The sequence below is a fragment of the Tachyglossus aculeatus genome, chromosome 18, assembly GCF_015852505.1.
Source record: "Tachyglossus aculeatus isolate mTacAcu1 chromosome 18, mTacAcu1.pri, whole genome shotgun sequence".
NCBI classification, from domain to species: domain Eukaryota; kingdom Metazoa; phylum Chordata; class Mammalia; order Monotremata; family Tachyglossidae; genus Tachyglossus; species Tachyglossus aculeatus.
In genome coordinates, this window is record NC_052083.1 from 26911667 (window position 1) to 26937057 (window position 25391).

The window sequence follows — 25391 nt, forward strand, 5'->3', positions numbered from 1 at the left end:
TACCTATAAATTATATAAAAGAATCTGTTTACATTAATATCTGCCCCTCGCTCCCAGGCTGTAAGCTTGCTGTGAACAGGGAACGTGTCTGCCAACTCTCTGATATTGTACTCTCCCAAGTACTTAGTACAGTGCTCTGTGCATAGCACTCAGTAAATACCTTTGAAGATGATGGGCAGTGTCTGATCTGATTATCATATAGCTATCTCAGCACTCAGAATATTGTTTGAGAGTAGCAAGTGCGTGACAAATGCGATGATGATAACAATGATGATGATGATGATGATATTTAAACGGACAATTTCCCACCCCTCTGACCTATTTCCAAAAGATTTTGTAGTTCAAATGAACTACTCATTAGGCTTTGTTGACTGGGAAATCATCCAAATGAAAATAGTTGCCAACTATTAATCTAGCTTTTTTCACTTTTCCTCCCATATTCTTATTTTTTCTTAGTGTACAAATGGATTTGGTTCTGCTGAAGTCTCAACCTTTTCATCTCTCTTTAAAATCTTGACCTTTCCAGCCTTTTCTTACAATTTTTCCAACTACAAAAACATATGTGCCCACTAGAAAAGAAAATCCAATGTATCCTTTTTTCCTCTGAGTTAATTGTTGTATCTTACAGTGGTTTTCCATTATGCATTCACTGGAGGGCAAAATGGAGTAGGGTTTCAGTTGACATTGCCCCGCTATAAAGCAACCAGTTATACAAAGAACAAATCACTTTTCGAGGGGAATTGGAGAGCTGAACTTCGGTTCAGTGGGATTTGAAGGAAAATAAGGCAAAATGAAACTAGGAGAGAGGAGAAGGAAGTAAAGAACTGAGCTGAATGCACATGAACATTTTCTATGAGAAAAAATATATCCCCAAGTAATTTTCAAAGCAACAGATACTGCTATTTCTCTGTATGGTTTTGGTATGATTACCTTACTACCACCAATTTTTCTCTTTCTCTGCAATCTCACATCTCCTACTCACTCCAGCATATATCTTCATAGACGTCGCAATATGCCCGAAGTTGAAATCTTCATCTTCCCTCCCAAATACTCTCCTTCACTTAATTTTACCATCACAGTTTGGCTCCCTTTCCCCCATCCCAGCCCTGCAGCACTTATGTACATATCCGTAATTTAATTTAGTATTTATATTAATGTCTGTCTACCCCTCTAGACTGTAAGCTCATTGTAGGCAGGGAATATGTCTGTTTATTGCTATATTGTACTCTCCCTGGCACTTAGCATTTAGAACCATTATTAAGGATGACCTACAGTGAACATTTGACCAGTATGTTGCACAGCAATATTGAAAATATCCTAGGAGATTTTATTTCATCCAACAAACACACAGTCCAAGAACAGCATCTTTAACCATAACTAGTATGTAAAATTGTTTCTAAAAGGGAATGTGATCATCTTAACATTAGAACTCTTTGGGGAGAGCTAAGTACCGTCATTTCACTTTACATTGTAATTGAGGTGTCAAATGCATAAATAATTTCATACTTAATCAAACACGTTTGCCATTGATGAATTATGATGGTAATATATACATAATGTTTCCCAAACTGATGTGGTTTGAGATTACATTTTGTTCTGAGATTCAATGTGTTTTTGTTCTCCATTTAGACAAAGGACAAGATAAAATTTGAAATTAGTATTTGCATTCTTCCAGGTGGATTATTACACCCAACTGCTAAATACCGCAAAATTCCCTCAAGCTATTTTCTTCTGAAAAGCTTAATTAGCTTCTGAATATCTCATGCCAAAATCATGGACATAAACCATAGGCCTAATATTAGAATAGTGATGTTACCTTAATGAGAGCAAGGCACATATGTACTTATTTTTCAGTCAAGAAGAATGCCTAATCATAGAAGAAGCCTTTTTAGTAAAAAGCATTTCTGATATTTGGGAGGCACTGAGACTTTTGTAATGATTTCCATAAAAAGATTTTAACACTTAAAGTGTTACCTGACACATTTTAGAAATTAGAAGATATTTTGTATGCATTACTCAGCCAGGAGAACAAATGTTGGCTCAACCTGAAGTAAATCATAGCTAGTCCATGATAAATCAGTAGGAATAATGAAAAATTAAACCTCTATTTTAATCATTTTTATGATCAATATTTCATTAAATAATAATTGATATGAATGATGGCATTTAATTACCAGTGCTCACTCTGTGCCAGAGTAGATGCAAGATTATGACAATGAAAATAGTCCCCATCTCATAGCGATACTTTTCCATCTATCAATCCAGTTTTACAGTTGAGGAAACTGAGGCCCAGAGAGATGAATTGACTTGCACAAAGTCACACAGAAGATCAGTGGTGGAGCTCAGTTTCAAACCCCACTCTTTTGACTCAATGGATCACATTTTTGGAGCACTTCCTTTGTGCAGAGTTCTGTACTAAGCACTTGGGAGAGTACAATATAATAGAGCTGAGAATATAATAGAGTTTATTCCCCACAAGGTCCTTGTACTAGGCAATTTCCACTCAGACCCACTGCTTCCTGCCCATCCCCTTCTACTTTGCTGGGAAATGTCTCCCCAGATGAAAATTTCCTGTCTCTCCCCACTCCAGTCCATACTTCACGCTGCTGCCTGTATCATTTTTTTCTAAAAACGTTCAGTTCATGTTTCACCACTCCTTAAGAACCTCCAGTGGTTGCCCATCCATCTCCATATCAAACAGAAACTCCTCACCATCGGCTTTAAAGCACTCAGTCACCTAGCATCCTCTTACCTTACGTCACTGCTCTCCTACTTCCAGACAGCCTGCATGCTTCACGCCTCTCATGCCATGAAGCAGCAAGGCTCAGTGAAAAGAGCACGGGCTTGGGAGTCAGCGGTCGTGGGTTCTAATCCCAACTCCACCACTTATCTGTTGTGTGACCTTGGGCAAGTCACTTTACTTCTCTGGGCCTCAGGTCCCTCATCTGTAAAATGGGGATTAAGACTGTGAGCCCCACATGGGACAACTTGTATCTACCCCAGCACTTGGAACAGTGCTTGGCACATAGTAAGTGCTTAACAAATACCGCCATTATTCCAGCGCTTAGAACAGTGCTTTGCACATAGTAAGCACTTACAAATACCATCATTATTATTATTATCCTACTTATTGTCTCTTGATCTCATCTATCTCACCACCTGCCTCTCACCCACATCCTGCTTCTGGCCTGGAATGCCCACCCTTTTCATAACCGACAGACAATCCCTCTCCCCACCTTCAAAGACATCTCGAAGGAACATCTTCAAGAGGCCTTCCTTGATTAAGACATCATTTCCTTTTTTCCCACTCCCTTCTGCCTCACACTTGCACTTGGATTTGCTCCTCCCTCAGCCCCACAGAACCTATGTAGACATCTCTAATTATTTATATTAATATCTGCCTCCCCCTCTGGACTTTTAGCTCACTTTGGGCAAGGGAATGTATCTACCAACTCTGTTGTATTGTACTCTCCCAAGTGCTTAGTACAGTGTTCTCCGTGCAGTGAGGGCTCAATAAGTAAGATTGATTGAGTGACTGATTTCCTTACCAAAGGCAGTTGTCCTTCTGGGCAACCATCCGAATTAGTAGGACAGATATTCCCACACAATCACAGAGAGGCGAGATTTCCTATCTTCTCTGGATAGAATTGATGTGACAGCATGAGACGCAGATAGTTGAGAAGCAACATGGCCCATTGGAAAGAGTCCTGGCCTGGGAGCCCGAGGATCTGGGTTCTAATTCTGACTCTGCCATTTGTGTGCTGTGTGATCTTGGGCAAATCACTTAACTTCTCTGGGTTTCAGTCACCTCATATGTAAAATGGGTACTCAATATCTTTAATAATAATAATAATGATGGCATTTGTTAAGCGCTTACAATGTGCAAAGCACTGTTCTAAGCGCTGGGGAGGATACAAGGTAATTAAGTTGTCCCACGTGGGGCTCACAGTCAATCCCCATTTTGCAGATGAGGTAACTGAGGCTCAGAGAAGTTAAGTGACTTGCCCAAGGTCACACGGCAGACATGTGGCGGAGCCGGAATTCGAACCCCTGACCTCTGACTCCAAAGCCGATGCTCTTTCCACTGAGCCATGCTGCTACTCCCTTCTACTTAGACTGTAAGCCCCATGTGGGACATGGACTGTATCCAACCTGTCTACCCCAGCACTTAGCACATAGTAAGCACTTAACAAATACCACTGAAAAAAGAAAAGTGTCCTGCGAAATAATCACCCTGAATTTGCTCGTTGGCCTCTTTGCATTCACTTGTAGTGTAGAAGTCCGCAGTCCAGTAAATGCATCCACAGGGAAGTGACTCTTGAGTTCTGTCCTAATGGTGTTTGCTTAGCGGTTACCCCTAACAACACTAAAGAAAACCACATAGTATGCATTCAGATGGCCGAATATCCCCTGACAGTTCCTCACTTTTCTGAGGAAGTTGTTTGAGACCTGTAGCTTCAATAGCTTGAGGAATAGTAATGCTGTAGAAAATTGAAACGTGTGTACAGTGGATTGCTTTTAAACTTCCACTTGGAACCTGAGCCTTATAATCTTCGATTCAGTTAAAAGTTTGCTCATTAAGAACTATAAAATTCAAACCCTAAAATCAGTCAATGGTATTTATTGAGGACTCTGTGCAAAGCACTTTACTAAGCATTACATGAACACTTAGTGTTTCCCCAGTGCTAAGATAGGAATAACACCCCTAAGAGTTGTGTTAAATTAATCCTTTAAGCTTTATAGTCAGGAAGAAAGAGAACTCAGTATTTATGATCTTTATCTTTTCCCATTTTGTGCATTTTCCCATTACATAATGAATCTTCAGATGTTTCTTTTTATTTAAAAACAATAAAATCAAGGGCTTGCAAAGAATGATGGCACATAATAAGTGTTTAACAAATATCATCAATTATTATTATTATTTCAGTCCAGCCATTCCCACTATAATAATAATAACAATGTCATCTGTTAAGCGCTTACTATGTGCAAAGCACTGTTCTAAGCACTGGGGTGGATACAAGGTGATCAGGTTATCCCATGGGGGACTCACAGTCTTAATCCCCATTTTACAGATGAGGTAACTGAAGCTCAGAGAAGTTAAGTGACTTGCCCAAAGTCACCAGCTGACGAGCGGTGGAGCCGGCATTAGAACCCATGACCTCTGACTCCCAAGCCCGGGCTCTTTCCACTGAACCACGTTGCTTCTCTTATTATACGTGTTATTGCATAATTTTTCACAATAAGGCAGGACTAAAAATGATGCATTTCCTAATAAGGATCTAAGAATAGTTATATTATTTCTTTTGTATAAAACCTATTTGTCAAAATGGCTCTTTTTTCTCTGTATATCACTTTAATGCTTTTATATCAATTATATCTTTTTATCCTCACACCACCTCTGTGACATGGGGAGAGATGAATATCATTGTCCCCATTTTAAAGCAAATGAAACTGAGGCTGAAAATGGTTAACTGACTTAACTAATGCCACACAGCAGGGCAGAATAATAATAATTATGGTATTTGTTAAGCACTTACTATGTGCCAGGCACTGTACTAAGCACTGGAGTTGATACAGAAAGTGGGGTTGGACACAGTCCCTGTCCCACATGGGGCTCACAGTCTCAATCCCTGTTTTACAGATGAGATAACTGAGGCACAGAGAAGTGAAGTGGTGGAGACAGCAGACAAGTGGCGGAGCCAGGATAAGAACCCTGGTCCTTCTGACTCCCAGGCCTGAGCTCCTTCCACTGCATCATGCTATTTGCCAAGAAGCAAAAGTGCCACTTTTGCACATGCAGAAGTGCCACTAAAACCCACGTCTGTTCATTCCCAGGCAAATGCTCTTACCACTGGGGTCATATTCCCTCCCTTTAAGCCAAATAAATCCAACAGTGGTATTTGTCGAGCAGTTGCTCTGTGAACAGCACTGTGCTAAACACTTGGGAAATTACAGAGTTGGTTGAAGTATTCCCTGCTCATAAGGAGCTTAGAGTCTGGAGGGGGAGACGAGCATAAAAATAAATTTTGGGTATGTTATACAAATGTTATTGGGTTGAGGGTGTGGTAAATAAAGGATACAAATCGAAGGGCAAGGGTGACAGAAGGGAGAGAAAGAAGGGGAAAATGAGTCTGGTTGGGGAGGGCTTCATGAAGAGACATGACTTTAATAAAGTTTTTAAGGTGGAGAGAGAGTGCTGCTCTGTTCAGTCCTTGTATATGAAGCGGGAGGGAGTTCCAGACCAGAGAGAGGTGGCGAGACAGTAGAGAAAGCACAATGCTAAGTCAAAAGATATATAGCCAGCACTCTTGAAGAGAGCTGGCCTATATTTAATGAAGAGTATTCCCATTAGTCCTTGCCCATATAAGAATTGGCTATTTTCAATTATAAGTTCATGAGAAAGCACACGTTTTACTGTCACTTCAGAATAGTGCTAGTGCAGTGCTCTGTGATTAAATTGGTTTGGGATCTAGAGAATGTGATACACAAACATATCGCATTTTGCAGATGTGGGAGCTGAGGCACAGAGAAATTAAGTGACTTGTCCAAGGTCTCACAGCGGGTATGTGGCAGAGCCGGAATTAGAACCCAGGTCATCTGACTCCCACGTTTGTGCTGCTTCAACTCACCTTATTGTTCTCTCCCAAGCGCTCACTAGTATTTTTGGGCACAGTAGACTCTCAAACAATCAATCATATTTAGTGAGTGCTTACTGTGTGTAGAACACTGTATTAAGTGCTTGGGAGAGTTCAATGTAACAGAGATGGTAGACACATTCCCTTTCCATAATGATAAGTACTATTGATCGATTGATCACTTAATTATCATGCTTATTTCCAAACTAAGTCAAAATCATCAAGCACTTGTTTCTATAATCACTTCTGAGAAGTCAGAATCAATGAATCAAACAATCAGTGGCATTTACTGAGCACTTACTGTTGCAGAACACTATACTAAGCACTTGGGAGAGTACAAAACAACAGAGTTAGTAGAAATGTTCACTACACACAAGTAGCCTATGGATTAGATGGAGTGATGGACATTAAAATAAATCACGGTGATGTACATAAGTGTTGAAGGAATGGATCCAAGTACATAGGCGATGCAAAAGGGAGAGGGAATATGGGAAATTGCGGTTTATGATGGGAAGGCCTCTTGGAAGGGATATGATTTTAATAAGGCTTTGAAGGTGGGGAGAGTAATGGTCTGTCATATATGAAGAGAGAGGGGTTATGGGAAATGAGGGCTTGGTCAGGGGAAGGCCAATTGGAGATGTGATTTTAATAAGGCTCTGAAGGCGGGGAGAGTGGTGGTCCGCTGTATAGAAAAGAGGAGATAGTTCCAGGCCAGAGAGAGGATGTTGGTAAGGGACAGGCAATGGGATTGAGGTACGGTGTGTAGTTTGGTGTTAGCAGAGTGAAGCGTGCAGGATGGTTTGTAGTAAGAAATCAGTGAGGTAAGGTAGGAGGGGGCAAGGTGATTGAGTATTTTAAAGCCAATGGTGAGGAGGTTCTGTTGGATGTGGAGGTGGAGGCAACCACTGGAGGTTCTTGGGGAGCGGGGAGATATGGACTGAACATTTTTGTAAGAAAATAATCACCTAGGCAGCAGAGTGAAGTAAGGACTGGAATGAGGAGAGACGGGTGACAAAGATGTCAGCGGGGCGGCTGAAGCAGTAGTCAAGGCAGGGTAGGAAAAGTGCTTGAATCAGCAGAGAAGCAGTTCAGATGGAGAGGAAAGACCAGATTTTAGTGATGTTATGAAGGCAGAACTGACAGGACTTGGTGACAGATTGAATATGTGGATTGGATTGAATGAGAGATGAGTTGAGGATAATGCCAGGTTATGGGCTCAGGAGCAGGGAGGGTGATGGTATTTTCCAATTCCAATTTCCCTAAATTGATTGAACTTGGTTCTAATATATTCAGTGCCCAAAATGAGCCCCCAAATTTTACAGTTGCATTTCACATATCTGCGCACATTATTACAACTCTGACTTTTTTTTACTTCCCTTGCACACCATCATTAAGATTTGAGAGAGGAAATTCAATAACTCAGTAATTATGGCATTTAACTTCCTGAAACTCCAACTACATTATATTGTGATAATAGCTCCAGGTTTAGTGCTTTTCTTATAAAGCCAACAAAGATTACAAAGCGGGGAAAGTTGTTGCTTCACAATTGTATAGTTCTGTTATGCTTCCAGAGCCAGTACCTGCTTTTCAGATGTGGACATTGTGCTCAGGAGGCTTATTCTATTCTGGAAAGTTTCACTGATGAAATTCATCCCTTGTAAATTTGAGATTTGAGGTAGAGATCTAGTTAGAGTAAGTCACCGAGAAAGTGTGACATCTTTGCTAGAGAACTCAAAGCTAAAATCCAAATGATAGTTCACAGATACAGCCCTCTCCTTTTCATTCTATTAGTCAGTGACCTCATTATCACATGTAAATTTTCATTGGCTTTAGAATGCTAGTGTTAAAAACTGGGTGTCAAGACCTTAGAAGGGAACCAAACTCTGTTACCTCATCTGTAAAACATCAATTAAGATTGTGTGTCCCATGGGGGACAGGGACTGTGTCCAACTGGATTACCCTTGTATCTACCCCAGGGTTTAGAACAGTGCTTGGCACATAGTAAGCACTTAATAGATACCATGTATTTTTTTTTTTACTCCCATATCCAGAACAATGAAGATGTGTGATCCTGCATCTAATTTGGGGTCATTTGCAGCCCTATGATAGCATATCTGTCAAGGCCAATGTAGGAGGAATTGAAGTGCCTGGTCTGTAGATTTTTCTTGTTTTGGGACATGTTCCGCAATGGAAACTCAGTGAATGTGAGTGAAGTCACCCTTCTATTTTCGCACACAAAGCACCATCATTTAAATATAAAAGTGAGTTCATCATAAACCCTGTTCTCTCTTGCCCAAGGTCACAGTTCCATTAGGCTCTGTTTACCTTATAACCAGCCAATTATTTGTCCTGTCTTATGCTGTCGAGTCGTTTCTGACCCAAACCATGGACACATCTCTCCCAGAACGCCCCACTCCCCATCAGCAATCACTCTGGTAGTGTTCCGAGAGAGTTTTCTTGGTAAAAATCCGGAAGTGGTTTTCCATTGCCACCTTCCGTGCAGTCAACTCGAGTCTCCACCCTCGACTTTCTCCCATGCCGCCCCAGCCCAGCATGGGTGAGTTTTGACTTGTAGCAGATTGCCTTCCACTTGCTAGTCACTGGCCAAGCTAGGAATGGAATGAGTAGGCCTCTGCTTGACTCTCTTTCCTGTATGAGACTGGTAGAGTACTGGAAACCCTCCAGGTGTGACCCTAAGAGGGGGCAAGCCATTACTAATGCTGATTAAATGACTTTCCCACCCCTGAGTTCTACAAGCCCAGGGACGCTCACTGTTTGAGGTTGTGACTAAACAGAATAATCCCACCTTCCCCTGGAGGTGATACCCAATGTTTAAAACAGTGGTCACATCTTAAAACTACTCAGAACCCAAAGTTGCAGAGGCCTTGAGACTAGATAAATATCATCCACGACCGCTGAAGTACATCTTTCCTCTTCTCTTCCAATACAGCATCTGAGTAGCACTGAAATATCCTCAAGAATAGCAGAAGCAGTGAGAAGAGATTATTCCAAAACCTAAACCAGTCTGCTGGTTAAAAAAAACCACCACTCTAATTAGAGTTTTTAATAAATAACATCTATTTGCATTGTCCTCTTACTCTAATTATAGGAAATAAGGTTTTGGGTAAGCTATTCATTCATCCATTTTTTTTAAAAAAAAGAAATGGGATTTGTTAAGTGCTTAATATGGGAGAGGCACTGTCCTAAACACTGGGGAAGGTACAAAATTGGACACAGCCCATGTCCCACATAGGGTTCATTTTACCGGATGAGGTAACTGAGGCATAGAGAAGTGGAAGTGACTTGCCCAAACTCACATAACAGACAACTGGTGGAGCCAAGATTAGAACCCTTGTCCTATGACTCCCAGGCCCATGCTTTTTTCATAGGGCATGCTGCTTCCCATTCTTATACAGACCCAGATGACTTCAAGGCTTTTCCCATATATCTTGATTAAAAGGACAAAGCAACAAAATGTAAAATAGCAGCTAAGCCTAGAGTTTCAGATATCTACCCTATAAGGTCAGTATTCTTTATGAGTCCTTTTTTTGTCAGTTCTTTCCTACACTAAGTAATGTGGTTTGCTGCAAGTGTTTATTTTCTTTTTCTTTTAAATTTATCGATCTACACCCTACTCAAAAGGCAACTAAATGGACTATTTCAGAACTAATTGCTAAAAGGAGACCAGTAAGATTGTTTTAGAAGATAAATAGCAATGTTATTGGCAAAGAGGAGCAAGAAACATGACCACAATAAAAGCATTTCTGTAAGTCACTTTTCCTCTGACAACTCCTTCCTCCTGGCCCAATTTCAGGAAGTGACAAAGGCATAGCTGAATTGGTGTTGAAGGCCTCAGACTTCTTAATATGAGACATTCAACTGTTCCTATCAAAGTATCACTTTATGGGTTACTCAGTGTTTCAGCATTGTTATCATTACTATTAATCATTAGCAGTTTATTATGAGTCTAAGCTCCTTGTCCATTCATTCAGTCAGTCGTATTTATTGAGCACTTACGGTGTACAAAGCATTGTACTAAGGGCTTGGGAAAGTACACTAACCCTATTGTACTCTCCACTCTGTAATATGCACAGAATTAAGAGCTCAGTAAGTCCTACTGACCGATTGAAATTAAGGCATTTGAGAAGCATCATGGCGTAGCGGCTAGAGCATGAGCCTAGGGATCAGACTTCTCTGCTGCATGGCCTCGGAAAAGTCATTTCACTTCTTTGGGCCTCAGTTACCTCATCTGTAAAATGGGATTGGGACTGTGATCCCCACATGGGACAGGGACTGTGTGTAATCTCATCTACTTGTATCTACCCCAGTGCTTAGTACAGTGCCTGGCACATAGTAAGCGCTTAACAGATAGCATTATTATTCTTCTTAAAGTCCTGTCCATATGCTTCCAGTTTTGGTCAGGAGTAGAACCGGTTGCTACGGTAGCAGTTGTGATATTGTGAGCTTAGATTAGGCCTAAATTTTGTACGCACACGTGAAATGTAGGTAGCCCCTGTGGATCTCGAGGAGAGGCTGTGACACAATAGTTATGGTACTTGATAAGTGCTTACTATGTGCCAAGCACTGTTTTAAGTGCCTGGGTAGATACAAGTTAATCAGGTTGGAGACCTTCCCTGTCCCATGTGGGGCTCCCACTCTTATTCCCATTTTACAGATGAGGTAACTGAGGCATAGAAAAGTTAAATGACTTGCTCAAGGTCATGCAATAGAAATGTGGTGGAGCAGAGACTAGAACCCAGGTCCTTCTGACTCCCAAGGCCCATGCTCCATCTACCAAGCCATGCCACTTCTCCAGATAGGTCAACAGCCAACTCCTTCCTGCCAATCCATCAGTAGGTGGTATTTACTGAGTGCTTACCATGTGCAGAGTACTACACTAAGCGCTTGGGAGAGTACAATACGAAGTCAGGTAGCAACAGGGACTGGTTGTGATAGTCATTTTATCTCTACTGCCTCCTCCGGGGGTGGGTCCCTGGCTCTCCACTGCCACTATTGCTCTGTAGGATAATAATGATGATGATAACGGTGGTATTCATTAAACAATTACTACGTGCTAAGTGCTAAACTAATGGCCGTCTTGGGCAAGTCACTTAATTTCTCTGGGCCTCAGTTGCCTCATCTGTAAAATGGGGAATAAGAGTGTGAGCCCCATGTGGGACAGGGACTTTGTCCAACCTGATTAACTCGTATCTATCCCGGTCCTCAGAACAGTCCTTGTCATATGGTAAGAGCTTCACAAGGACCATTATAATTATCATTATTAGTAGTAGTAATAGTATTACCTCATCTGTAAAATGGGGATTAAGACTGTGAACCCCATGTGGGACAGGGACTGTATCCAACTTGTTTAGTTTGAATCCACCCCAGTGCTCAGAACAGTACTTGACACACAGTATGTACTTAACAAATACCATAATTTCATTTTTATGACACTGGCATAGATACAAGAAAATTAGGTCAGGTGCAATCCCTCTACCAGATGGGCGCACAGTCTAAGGAGATGGAAGAACAGATATTTCATCCCCATCTTAAAGATGAGGAAACTGAGGCCAAGAAAATGCCCAAGGTCAGACAGCAGGCCAGTGGTGGAGCCGGGTTTAGAACTCAGCATCCCTGACTCCCAGACCTGTGGTCTTTCCATCAGGCTGGATGTAGCAGGAGGCTTCCTAGATCCCTGGATTGCACGATCCCTGGATTACACTCCCCACACCTCTGTCTTCCAAAGTGGTATTGGCTGGGTCCAGCTGGGTAACTGAGTCAGGCAAGGTGGAAGAAAGGATTGCGAATTGAATGGCAGCAGTGACCTTAAGCAGAATCAGGAGTGGCAGTAACTCTAAAGAAGATTGTCTTGTCTTAAGCTGTCAAGACGTCTCTGACCCATAGCAACGCCATGGACACATCTCTCCCAGAACGTCCCACCTCCATCTGCAATCAGTCCGGTAATGAATCCCATAGAGTTTTCTTGGTAAATATACAGAAGTGGTTTACTATCACCTAATTCCACGCAGTCAACTTGTCTCTCCACCCTCGACTCTCTCCCGTGCCGCTGCTGCCCAGCACAGGGGCAGATTTGCCTTGTAACAGATGGCCTTCCACTCACTAGCCACTGCCCAAGCTAGGAATGGAATGGACAGGCCTCTGCTTGACTCTCCCTCCCATAGCCAAGACTGGTAGAGGACTGGAAACTCCAGATGCGATTCTGAGAGGGGGTTAAAGAACATAGCAAAGGTTAAGTTAGAAAAGCTGAGGCAAAATAAGCAGGGGGTCTTAAGATGGGAGGTGGTATTTGGGAAGGTAGGGAAGGGGCAGTTTGGGGGTTCAGAGATGGGGGACATGAAAGCCAAGAGAAGTATAGCTTGCTGAGCAAGGAGACATGCAAAAGCTAGATTTATGCATCTGGACAAGAAAGAGATCATGTTCTCCCTGCTTCACTCCACAGAGCAGAGAAAGCTGCTGAGTTGTTCGATCATTATCACAAGTAGATAGCTTACCCAGAACAGCTCAGTTAAGCTCTGGCATAGGGATGAACTGGATTCAGAGAAAATTCTGCCCATTAAAGTAGTAGACCTTTGACTAGAAAGACCATTCCAGAAGGATAGGAAGTGCTGTGGGAGCAAATATAAGCAACCAAGCCTCAGAGCAAGTTAAATCCGACAACACGTTATTCATTTCAATCACTAATATTTATTGAGCATACACTGTATGCAGAGCACTGCATTAACAGGGTATAAGACATGTTTCCTGCCCACCAGGACCTCACAGTCTAGAGGGGGAGATGGATATCACTATAAATAAATTATGGTTAGGTACATAAGTGCTGTGGCCTGAATATCAAGTGCTTAGAGGGTAAGGACATAGGTGACACAGAAGGGAGAGGGAGGAGGGGAAATTAGGGTTTAACTGGGGAAAGCCTGTTGAAGGAGATGTGATTTTAATAAGGCTTTGAAGATGGGGAGAGTAGTTGTTGGTCACACATGGAAGGGGAGAGAATTCCAGGTCAGAGGGAGGATTTGGGTAAGGGGTTGACGGAGAGATAGATGAGATCGAGGTACAGTGAGTCTGTTGGTTTTAGAGGAATGAGGCATGCGGGCTGGGTTGTAGAAGGAAATCAGAGAGGTAAGGTAGAAGGGGGCAAGGTGATTAGGTGTTTTACTTTAGTAAAATACGCTACTCATCAGGCTTTAGAGAAGCGGCATACCTTAGTGGAAAGAGCACGGGCTTGGGAATCGGATGTCGTGGGTTCTAATCCCGGCTCCTCCATTTGTCATTTGTCATTTGTGTGACTTTGGACAAGCCACAAGCCACTTCTCTGTGCCTCAGTTACCTCATCTGTAAAATGGGGTTTAAGACGTGAGCCCCGTGTGGGACAACCAGATTACCTTGTTTCTACCCCAGAGCTTAGAACACTGCTTGGCACATAGTAAGTGCTTAACAAACACCATCATTATTAGTATTGAAAGATGAAAAACTTTCAAGGTCCTAGAAAACTGTTATGCTTTAGGTTTTAGACAACAGTAAAAATACTCAAGGATTGGACTAAAACCCACAGCTTTTTAGTCATTTCTGTACAAAATAATCCAGAAATGATTAGGGTATACCAACAATCGTGCCTCAGTTGTATGAAAGGAATAATATTTTAATGGATAAAAGTTGGGACTTGGAATGAATAGACCAGGGAACTTTATATTAATAATAATAATAATGGTATTTGTTAAGCGCTTACTATGTGCCAAGCACTGTTCTAAACGCTGGGGTAGTTACCAGGTAATCAGGTTGTCCCATGTGGGGCTCACAGTCTTAATCCCCATTTTACAGATAACATAACTGAGGCACAGAGAAGTTAAGAGACTTGCCCAAGGTCACAAAGCCGACAGATGGAGGAGCGGAATTAGAACTCTGACTCCCAAGCCCGTGCCGTTTCCACTAAGTCACTGAATATTCACTGTGAACCTTGGGCATTATCTTTGTCTTCTATCCCTTTAGGGGGCCTGAACTCTACTTCCTTATGATGGAGCAGTGTGGCCTAGTTGAGAGAACATAGTCCTGGGAGTCAAAGGACCTGGGTTCTAATCTCAGTTCCACCAATTGCTTACCTGGGCAAGAAACTTCACATCTCTGTGCCTCACTTTCCTCATTGGTAAAATGGAGAATAAATACCTGTTCTCTCTCCCTTTTACATTTTGAGCCCTATGTGGGGCAGGGACTGTGTTGTTCTGTTTGTATTGTATCTACCCCAGAGTTAGTTTTCATTCTAAGCCCTTATTAAGACTGTGAGCCCCACGTGGGACAGGGACTGTGTCCAACCCGATTTGCTTGTATCCAACCCAGCACTTCGCACAGTGCGTAGCACATAGTAAGTGCTTAACAAATGCCATTACTATCATTATTATTAACAAATACCATAGCTATTTTTATTCTTTTTGCTTTGCAAAGGAGAACTCTTCTTGTTGAGACCAGATCAATTAATTTGAAGATGATGTCCATTGTTTCTCTATATTTCCATCACTGTGTACGATCCAGTTTCCTTAATGCCTCCAGATATATCTGCTTTCTCTTCTGTTCTGACCTTGGTCAGTTCTATCACTGCACCTCATCCTTCTCACCTTGATTCAAGTTGAACAATTTCCTCCTTTGTGAACATTTCATCTATCTTCCTGTATCTCTCCCCAACCTATTGATTGGCTCTCAACCAAGGAAATTCACTGCTAAGCGAGGGAGCTGAGTGGTGAAACGCAGCTGATGGAGCTCTACAATTTGCAAATGGATTAGTTCGTTGAAAGTGCTTACAGAAATGCAGCATTTAGTCACTGTTAATAATTGGCATTGACAGTAATGCCAATGCACCCATAGTAATGTGGAGAAGGCTCAAGTAGAAAAATAATCTAAGGTTACAGAACACCTGGTCAGATTTAACATCATTTCTATAACTGCATCCTTTCTCTTTCTTTGACCTCGTCTTCCTCCCACACGAACACACACGAGATGTGTTGATGGTAGATTTAAGTGCTCTCTGCTTCCAAAATTGCTTTTTTCTTTCAGTCTTTTAAAGCGTTGAAGCAAAGCTATTCTTTTGTAAATACTCTTGTGCTTTAGAAGCAGGGTCCATGAATAAATATTGTCTTGCCAGTGTGACACTAAACTCTAGGGACTCTAATTGTCTCTGGCGGTAGGCAACAGAATGTTCCCTCAAAAGCGGCCCAGAAGGGTCAACGAAGGTTGCAGAGAGCATCTGGTTATTACAGAACCGCTTTAAGAACTTCCCAAGTTCCCGATTGCAGTCAACAATGCCAGAGCTGAAAGCAAGAGCAGGAGGTGCTTTGCAAACAGTTTGACCACATCCAAGATCCTGAAATTCATCTGCCTTCCTCTGAGTCATGAACCGAAACGTAACAGAACACCTAGAAACTAGGTTTGATTTCACAAAGGCCAAGTGAGAGTCGAGTCTGCCTTTCTGAACAGAAGAAGCGATGAGGTTACCCGATGACTAAGCAATACAGATGAGTCACTTTGCTTTGGGCTGCTTGTCAGGTGCCTTGAGTCAGGTTTGATGTGATGACCGGTAATAAATGCCATCTAGGGATGTTTGGAAGCACAGGTGTATCTGTGAGTGCCCCTGGTGGGGAATTCATCTGGTCAGACACAGTCCCTGTCCCACACAGGGCTCACAGTCTAAGTAAGAAAGAGAATGGGTTTTGACTCTCCAATTTACAGATGAGGTAACCGAGGTACGGGGAGGTTAAGTGACTTATCCAAGGTTACACAGCAGCCATGTGGAGGAGCTGGCATTAGAAACTAGTTCCTCTGACTCCCAGGTCTGTGCTCTTTCCACTAGCTCATGCTGCTCTTTTTTTGAGCCAAAATCATGTTCTGAGCGAGACTGGATTTTCCCAGCTGCCGCACAGAGAATAATTTGGTGAGCCTGTTGAAGGGTTTCAGTTTTTGGAAAGACTCACCATCTGCAAATTATTTACTGGAGATAGAAAGTCCAGTTTCTCCCAGGCAAAAGGTAGAGATCTCTATAATCTATTTATAATAATGTCTGCCTCCCCCTTTAGACAGAAGGCTCATTGTGGGCAGGGAATGTGCCTGTTTACCCCTGTATTGTATTCTCACAAGTGTTTAGTACAGTGCTCTGCACACAGTCATTATTCAATAAATACGATTGACCGTTGGACTGGATTCTCTGCTGCCACGACACCATGGCAGTTCTATGGCCCGCCAGGAGATACTTAGGTTTGCAAATCTCCCTGCTGCAAGGGGCCAGTAGCACCTGTAAATCCCCAACACAATCATCGGATCATGGTTTTTTGTGTTTTTTTATGGTATTTGTTAAGCACTTATGTGGCAGGTGCTATACTGAGCACTGGGGTAGATATAATTTATTGGATTGAACACAGTCCCTGACCCATATGGGGCTTACAGTCTTATTCCCCATTTTAGATATGAGGTAACTGAGGCCTAGAAACTAAGTGATTTCCTCAAGGTCTCACAGCAGACAGGTAGCAGAGCTGGGATTAGAACCCAGGTCCTTCTGACTCCCAGGACCATGCTCTATCCACCAGGCCATGCTGCTTCCCTTCATAGTGTGAACTCTGGGAGTAGCTGAGGGCAACTCGGATTTTCCTTCCTCCATCCACCTGTCGCTGTGGAACAACAGACCCCATCCTTCTTCCCGCACTTGAGAAGCTGGAAGCCAGAGACATCTGATGAAAAGCAGTGTGGCCCAGTGGAAAGAGCAAGGGACTGAGAATCAGGGGGCAGGGCTTCTAATCCTGACTCTGTCACTTGTCTGCTGTGTGACTTTGGGTAAATTTTTAAATGTATCTGTGCCTCAGCTTCATTATTGATAAAACAAGGATTAAATACCTGTCCTCCCTCCCCTTAGACTGTAACCCCATTAATAATAATTGTGGTATTGGTAAGTGCTTACTATGTGCCAGGCCCTGTACTAAGCGCTGGAGTGGATACAACCATATTGGATTGGACACAGTCCCTGCCCCACATGGGGCTCCCAGTCTCCATCCCCATTTTACAGATGAGGTAACTGAGGCACAGGGAAGTAATTTGCAGGTCACACAGCAGACAAGTGGTGGTGTCAGGATTAGAACCCATGACTTCTGACTCCCAGGCCCATGTTCTGTCTACTACACCATGCCTGTTCTCTTTAAAGACAGCAACTCTGTCCAAAGTGATCATCTTGTCTCCTCAGGAATGCCTCTCTAAGAATAGAGAAGCAGATTGATTTGGGCAAGTCACTTAACTTCTCTGTGCTTCATTTCCCTCATCAACAAAATGGGGATTCAATACCTGTTCTCCCTCCTCCTTAAACTGTGAGCCCCATATGTTACCTGATTTTCTTGAATCTACCTGAGTGCCTAGTACATGGCTTGGCAAATAGAAAGCATGTAACAAATACCACTAACATTATTATTATTATAATCTTTATTCTTATTATTAGCATGAGTAGTTGTAGTAGCAATAGTTTACTTATCTTTGCCTTCGGGTATTGATTCTAGCTTTTCTAAATGCTTTTATTTCTCTTTTCCATTAATTTATCTTCTCTTTTCTTCCCCCCATCTAGATCTTGAGGGCTTTGTCAGGCAAGGGATCATGTCACCTATGAAAACCCTAGACAACTGGCTTGGTCAGATCTTATGTGAGAATCTCAGTCACGCAATACGTACATTCACTTACACTATTGTGCCTTCATTTATCAATATAAATGCAGAATTTTGGTGTGTATTTTCCAGTAAAAAAAGGAGAATAAGTTGTCACATGAGACAATAATTGTAATAATTTTGGTATTTGTTTGGTGCTTACTATGTGCCAGGAACTGTATTAAGCCCTGGGATGAATACTGATAATTATATGCATGGTTTATAGCTTTTGTTACTAGGCTAAATTACATATTAGGGAAATTTAGCCCTAAATTCACAAAATAACGTTTCTGTGAAATATTTAGTAAAACCCAGTCTGATTTAAAGTTATTCACATTTAGCCACTTCATCCAGGGGCTCTTGTTGAATGACATACATTTTTCATTTTAAAATCTACTTTTACCAGAGTTGGAAAAACCCCAAATGAGCAAAAATCATCTGGTTTGCCCTAAAGTTAAGTGGAAAGAAATCCCCATTTTGGCCAGTACCACACCATTTGAACACTGCTTTGCTTTTAGCTCTGGTAAATTATGTAAAAAATGCTTTCAAGTCTGATGGAAGCTTAGTGCTCGGTTTAATTCAGGGTAATTGTTTTGCCCATTGAGTTTTCTTCGGTATGCATTCGGTGAACATCAAACTTAGTTGTAGACTGGATAGCTTATCATCTTCTGTACTGAATGTGGTTTAATGATGTTGCCCTTACTGTGATGTGATGCCTAGCTGTCTGTATGCCATATCCATAAACCCATAGTGTTCTTGACAGATATTTGTCAGCATTATTATTTTTCAACCCCTGTGGGTTGGCTTCAAAGTGTTTAAAATGCAATGAATTAGAAACTAAGAACGTAGTGGATGAGCAATCAAAAAGTAACAACAATTAGGCCCTCAGCCAATCCCTCCTACAGCCTAGGATATTAAAATCTATTTAAATGAAGTAAAAAGTTGGTGAAAATTCTGGAGGGGTGATTCTCTTCTCAAATCCTGTCAGGGGATCTTTAACTTTCATCCCTCTAACTAGTTAAGAAGTGGGAGGGAATTCACCTCAACAGCTTAGCTGATTTAAAAGTATTATCTGATGTCTATAAAGCCTAGAATTTCCAGATGTCTTCAGTTCTCTCAAAAATTTTTGATTAAACTAGCATATCGAAATTCTGACGGATGTGGGTTTTCTGGATGTAAATTCATCGTGATGGATTCCCTGTTTAATAAACAATATATTTTACGGTTGTTATGTTCTTGCCAAAACTTGATTTTTCCATCTGGTAATTGTGTGAGAAGAAGAAAGTCGTGCCATTTGTCTGCTGTGTGACCCTGGGCAAGTCACTTTGCTTCTCTCTGTGCCTCAGTGATCTCAGCTGTAAAATGGAGGATTAAATGCCTATCCTCTCTCTGGCTCAGACTGTGACACTAATGTGGGATGGGATTGTCTCCAATTATCTCGTACCTCCCTAGTGTTCGGCAAATAGTAAGCATTTAACGGATATCAGAATTAATATTATTATTAGCACGGGCCTGGGAGTCATTAGCAAAAGCAGGACTTAGAGTGTCTGGCGCATTGTAAGAGCTTCACAGTTAACAGTAAGAAAAGCAGAAACATCAGTGGAATTAACTTGGATTGTATTCCTCTTATTCTTTTTTCAGGAGAGTTTGACACCTGTCATATTTATTTTTCAATAGATTCTCACGCCTGAGATTTGAAAAATAAAGTGGAGAAGACCTTCACTCTGGTAAGCTGAGTCACAAATAACTGATTTTGTTCAAATACCAGTTGCCATGGTCAGTTTATGCCATTATTATTATTTAAGGACATCGATAATGTGTAAGCAGCGAGGAAAGAACTCTTATTTGTAGACTGTAAACTCCTCGAAGGCAAGGTCATGTCAACTAACTGATTATGCTCTCCCAGTCAGTCAATCATATGTATTGAGCACTTACAGTATGCAGAGCACTATACTGAGCACTTGAGAGAGTAAAATACAACTACAAACACATTCCCTGCCCACAACGAGCTTACGGTCTAGAGGGAAGCGCTTATTACAGTGCTCTTCACAGAGTAAGGGCTCAATAATTGGTAATGATTGATTGATTACATCCAGCCAAGAGCATTGACTATTCAGAACAGATTATTTCTCTTCAGCCCCAAATGAGGGGAATAATTTGGTGGCATTTTTTTCATCTTATGGGAAGGAATGAACCCTAACTGCCTCATCTGGATTTATCAGAGATGGTGTGTCTTCTGGATTCTCTGCTTTACTTTCAGAAATAAACTATCTGAACGTCTCCAACCCTGTCCTCTTTCCTTCTCTGCATGGCCTAGTGGATAGAGCACAGGCCTGGGAGTCATGAGGTAATAGGTTCTAATTCCGGCTTCACCACTTGTTGGCTGTGTGATCTTGGGGAAGTGATTTCACTTCTCTGTGCTTCAGTGCCTCAACTGCAAAATGGAGATTGAGACTGTGAGCCCCGCATGAGACAGGGATGGTGTCCAACCTGATTTGCTTGTATCCACCCCAGTGCTTAGTACAGTACCTGGCATGTAGTAAGTACTTAAAAAATACCATAATTATAAATATAACATCTCATCTTCTCACCCAAACCCCTTCTCTCCCCTTTTCTTTTCTATCAATCAATCAATCAATCAATCAATCGTATTTATTGAGCGCTTACTATGTGCAGAGCACTGTACTAAGCGCTTGGGAAGTACAAATTGGCATCACATAGAGACAGTCCCTACCCGATAGTGTAGACAGCACTACCAACCTCCCTGCTTTTTTAGGCTATTTGTTAAGCACTTACTATGTTCCAGGCATTTTACAAAGTGCTGTCTCGCAAGCCCCAAACCTTGTCCTCAATGAATCAATTATATTTATTGAGTGCTTACTGTGTGCAGAGCACTGTACTAAGCACTTGACATTATCCTCGACTCATCTCTCTCATTCAACCCTCAGATTCAATCTCCATGGCATCCTGTTGGTTCTGCCTTCACAGCATCTCTACAATGAGCTCTTCCTCTGCATCCAAACTGCTTCCAAGTTCTTTCCCACCTTGGCTACTGAATCAGCCTCCTCGTTGACCTCCCTGCCTCCTATTTCTTCTTTCTCCAGTCCATACTTCACTATGCTGCTTGGATCATTTTTCTGACAATCCATTCAGTCCATATCTTCTTACTCCTTAAAAACCTCCAATAATAATAATAATAATAGCATTTATTAAACACTTACTATGTTCAAAGCAGTGTTCTAAGCGCTGGGGGAGTTTACAAGCTGATCAGGTTGTCCCACGGGGGGCTCACAATCTTAATCCCCATTTTACAGATGAGGTAACTGAGACACAGAGAAGTTAAGTGACTTGCCCAAAGTCACACAGCTGGCAATTGGCGGAGCCGGGATTTGAACCCATGACCTCTGACTCCAAAGCCCATACTCTTTCCACTGAGCCACGCTGCTTCTCCAATGTTGGCCCATCCACCTCCACACCAAACAGAAGCTCCTTGGCATCAGCTTTAAGTCACTCTCCCTCCTACCTAACCTCGCTGATCTATTACAACCCAACCACACACTCCACTCTTCTATCACAACCTACTCACTCGATCTCATCTATTCCTTCAATTCAATCATATTTACTGAGCACTTTCTGTGTGCAGAGCAGTGTACTAATCACTCACCCACCCTGACCCCTTTCCCACATTCTCCCTCAGCCAGGCGCTCTCTCCCCCTTCATGTCTGTTAGTCCACTGCTCTCCCAACCTTCAAACCCTCCTAAAATCACATCTCCTGCAACTGCACTCAGTCCTCTATTTCCCCATTTCTCCTCTGTGTCAACTTTGAACTTGACTGTGGACACCTCAAGCGCTATGATATTCCCCCCCACCCCACAATACTTATGTAAATATTCTTAAAGCCTGGACCTAGGAATCAGAGGACTCTAGTCCCGGCTATGCCATGTTCCTGCTGTGTGACCTTGGGCAAGTCATTTCACTTTTCTGGGCCTCAGTTCCCTTATCTGCAAAATGCTGATTCAGTATCTGTTCTCCCTCCTACTGAGTCTGTGAGCCCCATGTGGGATCTTGCATTTACCGCAGTTCTTAGAACAGTGTTTGGAACATAGTAAGTGCTTCACAAATACCATGCTTATTATTACTGTTATTATTATTATAATTTCCCCTATCTGTAATCCATCTTAATGTCTGTCTCCCCTGTGGACTGTAAGCACCTTGTGAGCAAAGATCACATCTCCCAGTGCTGTCATATTGTACTTTCTGCAGTGCTTAGAGCAGTGTTCTGCACCCAGAAAGTGCTCAGTAAATACCACTGATTGATCAATAGGTACTGAGAAAGAAAACACTGTCCAGAGTTTGAATAGAGAACGAGAGATGCCAATCACCCTTGCCAAATGCCACTCAGAAGTTATCAAGCATTGGAACCATAACAAAGTTGTGGCATTCATTCATTCATTCATTCAGTCATATTTATTGAGTGCTTATTGTGTGCAGAGCACTATACTAAGCACTTGGAAAGTACAGTTCGGCACCAGATAGAGACAATCCCTACCCAACAATGGGATCACAGTCTAGAAGACTCCCAGGCCCATGCTCTATCCATTAGGACACACTGCTTCTCACCCACTAATTCATTCTGCTTCTCAATTCCATCAATCAATCCATCATATTCATTTAATGCTTATTGTGTGCAAGGCACTGTAGTAAGTGCTTAGGAGAGTACACTACAACAGACAGTAGAGATGTTTCCTGCCCATGAGGACTTAGAATCAATCAGTGGTATTTCCGGAATGCTTTCGGTGTGCAGAGCATTGCACTAAACACTTGGGGGAGGACAATGCAATACAGTTGAGAGACATGATCCCTGCCCACAGGTTCTTACAGTCATGATGGGCAGACAGACATTAAAATACATTCTAGAGAGCAGAAAGTGATGTGGTATTGAAGATGGGGTAAGAATCAATGCTTAGTAGGTGCAGATAGGTAATGCAGAAGGGAAGGAGAGTAGGGGAATGTAGGCTTAAGTAAGGAGCTGTGATTTTAGGAAGGTTTCAAAGATGGAGAGAGTGACCGTGTGTCCGAAATGAAGAGGGAGGGTGTTCCAGGCCAGAGGGAAGATGTGGGCAAGGGGTTGGCGGGTGAAAGATGCGACGGAGGCACGGTGAGTAGGTTAGCATTAGAGCAACAAAATTTTCAGGCTGCATTATCGTAGGACATTAGAAGAAGGGAGAAGGAGAGCCGATTGAGTGCCTTAAAGTTGACAGTAAGGAGTTTCCATTTGATAGGGAGATGGTTGAGCATCCATTGGAGGTTTTTGAGGAGAGGGGAGTTGTGGACTGAATGATTTTCTAGAAAAATGATCCTGGCAGCAGACTGGAGTAGGAAAGACAGGAGGCAGAGAGGTCAGTGAGGAAGGTGATGCCTTAGTCAAGGAGGTGTAAAAGAAGTACTTGGATGGAAGGAGGATTAGAGAGATCTTGGGAAGGTAAAATTGACAGGATTTGGTGACATATTGAATATGGAAGTAGAGTGTATGTTGGAAGCAGCCTGGCCTAGAGGAAAGAGCACTGGCCTGGGAGTCAGACGACATGGGTTCTAATCCCGATTCTGCCACTTATCTGCTATGTGGCCCGGGGCAAGATAATTAACTTCTCTGTTCCTCAGTAATTTCATCCATAAAATGGGGATAAAGACTTTGAGCCATATGTGGGACAGGGACTGTGCCCAATCCAATTATCTTGTATCTAGTCCAGGGTTTAATACAGTGCCTGGCATATAGTAAGACCTTAACAAAAACTAAAAAAAAAAGAATGAGAGAGAAGTCACAGATGATGCCAAGGTTACAAGCTTATGATGGAGTGAGTATGGTGGTGTTGTCTACAGCAGTGGGGAAGTTTGGGTGAGAAGACCCCCAGCTCAGCTCCTTCCTTCTCCCTTCTTCTCCCTGCCTTCCAGCTTGATGAGAAAATGGTTAATGAAAATTATAGCAATGATTATTAGTTACCCTGTTTTTTTAGGTAATTGATCAGAGCCTACAGAATCAATATTTCTAAGGCATTTTATCTCTCTCCCTTTCTCCTTTCTCCCTCCTACCCCAATCTCCCAAAGCAAGTCTCATGCTCAGAAGCTGACAGTGTGGGAAACTTTCATGTAAGAAAAAGAAATTGCCACAGTAGGTTGAATTCTCACCTGGGTGGACGGATCACTTCAAATACGTAGGAAAGAAAGGTCTGAGATATGAAAACGAATCCCCAATATACTGATCAGCAGTTGCCTGCTAGTCTCCATTTCCTCTGTGGTGCAAACAGCCCTGATGTATGAACCTATCATCACATTTAAAGCTGATTAAAAGCAAGATTAATTGATTAATCATGAAGTCATTTCAATTTTCAGGAACAGGCTTTTGGAGTTCTGAAGGTTACAAGTACAAATATGAGAGCTAGGATGGTGCTGTCAAAAAGAAAGTCTAGTAGGCTTCAATCAAACAGTCATATTCATTGAGCACTTACTGTGTGCAGGGCACTGTACTAAGTGCTTGGGTGAGTGCAACAGAACGGAGTAGGTAGACATGTTCCCTGCCAACAGCAAACTTAGAATTTAGAGGGGGAGACAGACATTAATATACGTAGATAAATTACGGATAGCTACATCAGTGCTGTGGGGCAGAGGGAGTGGTGAATAAAGGGTACAGATCCTAGTTCAAGGGTGGCGTAGAGGGAATGGGAGAGGAGTAAATGAGGGATTAGTTGGGAATGGCCCTTTGGAGATGTGCCTTCAGTAAGAGAGAGAGGAGGAGAACCAGGAGAGGACAGTGTCAATGAAGCTGAGGTTGGATAATGTTTCCAGGTGAAGGGGGTGATCGACAGAATAGAAGGCAGCTGAGAAGTCAAGGAGGATTAAGATGGAGTAGAGGCCGTTGGTTTCGGCAAGAAGAAGATCATCTGTGATCTTCGAGAGGGCAGTTTCTGTGGAGTGATGGGGGAGGAAGCCAGATTGGAGGGGGTTCAAGGAAAGAATTGGAGGAGAGGAACTGGAGACAGCAGGTGTAGATAACTCACTTGAGAAGCTTGGGTAAGAATG

General features: G+C 42.3%; 1 non-coding gene across 1 annotated transcript; it reads right to left on the minus strand.

The window, feature by feature from the left end:
- Positions 1–12729: 12729 nt before the first annotated feature.
- Positions 12730–12865, minus strand: LOC119940482. Its single transcript, XR_005454960.1, has one exon. It is a non-coding gene; the product is annotated as a small nucleolar RNA SNORA7 (small nucleolar RNA).
- Positions 12866–25391: the final 12526 nt, after the last annotated feature.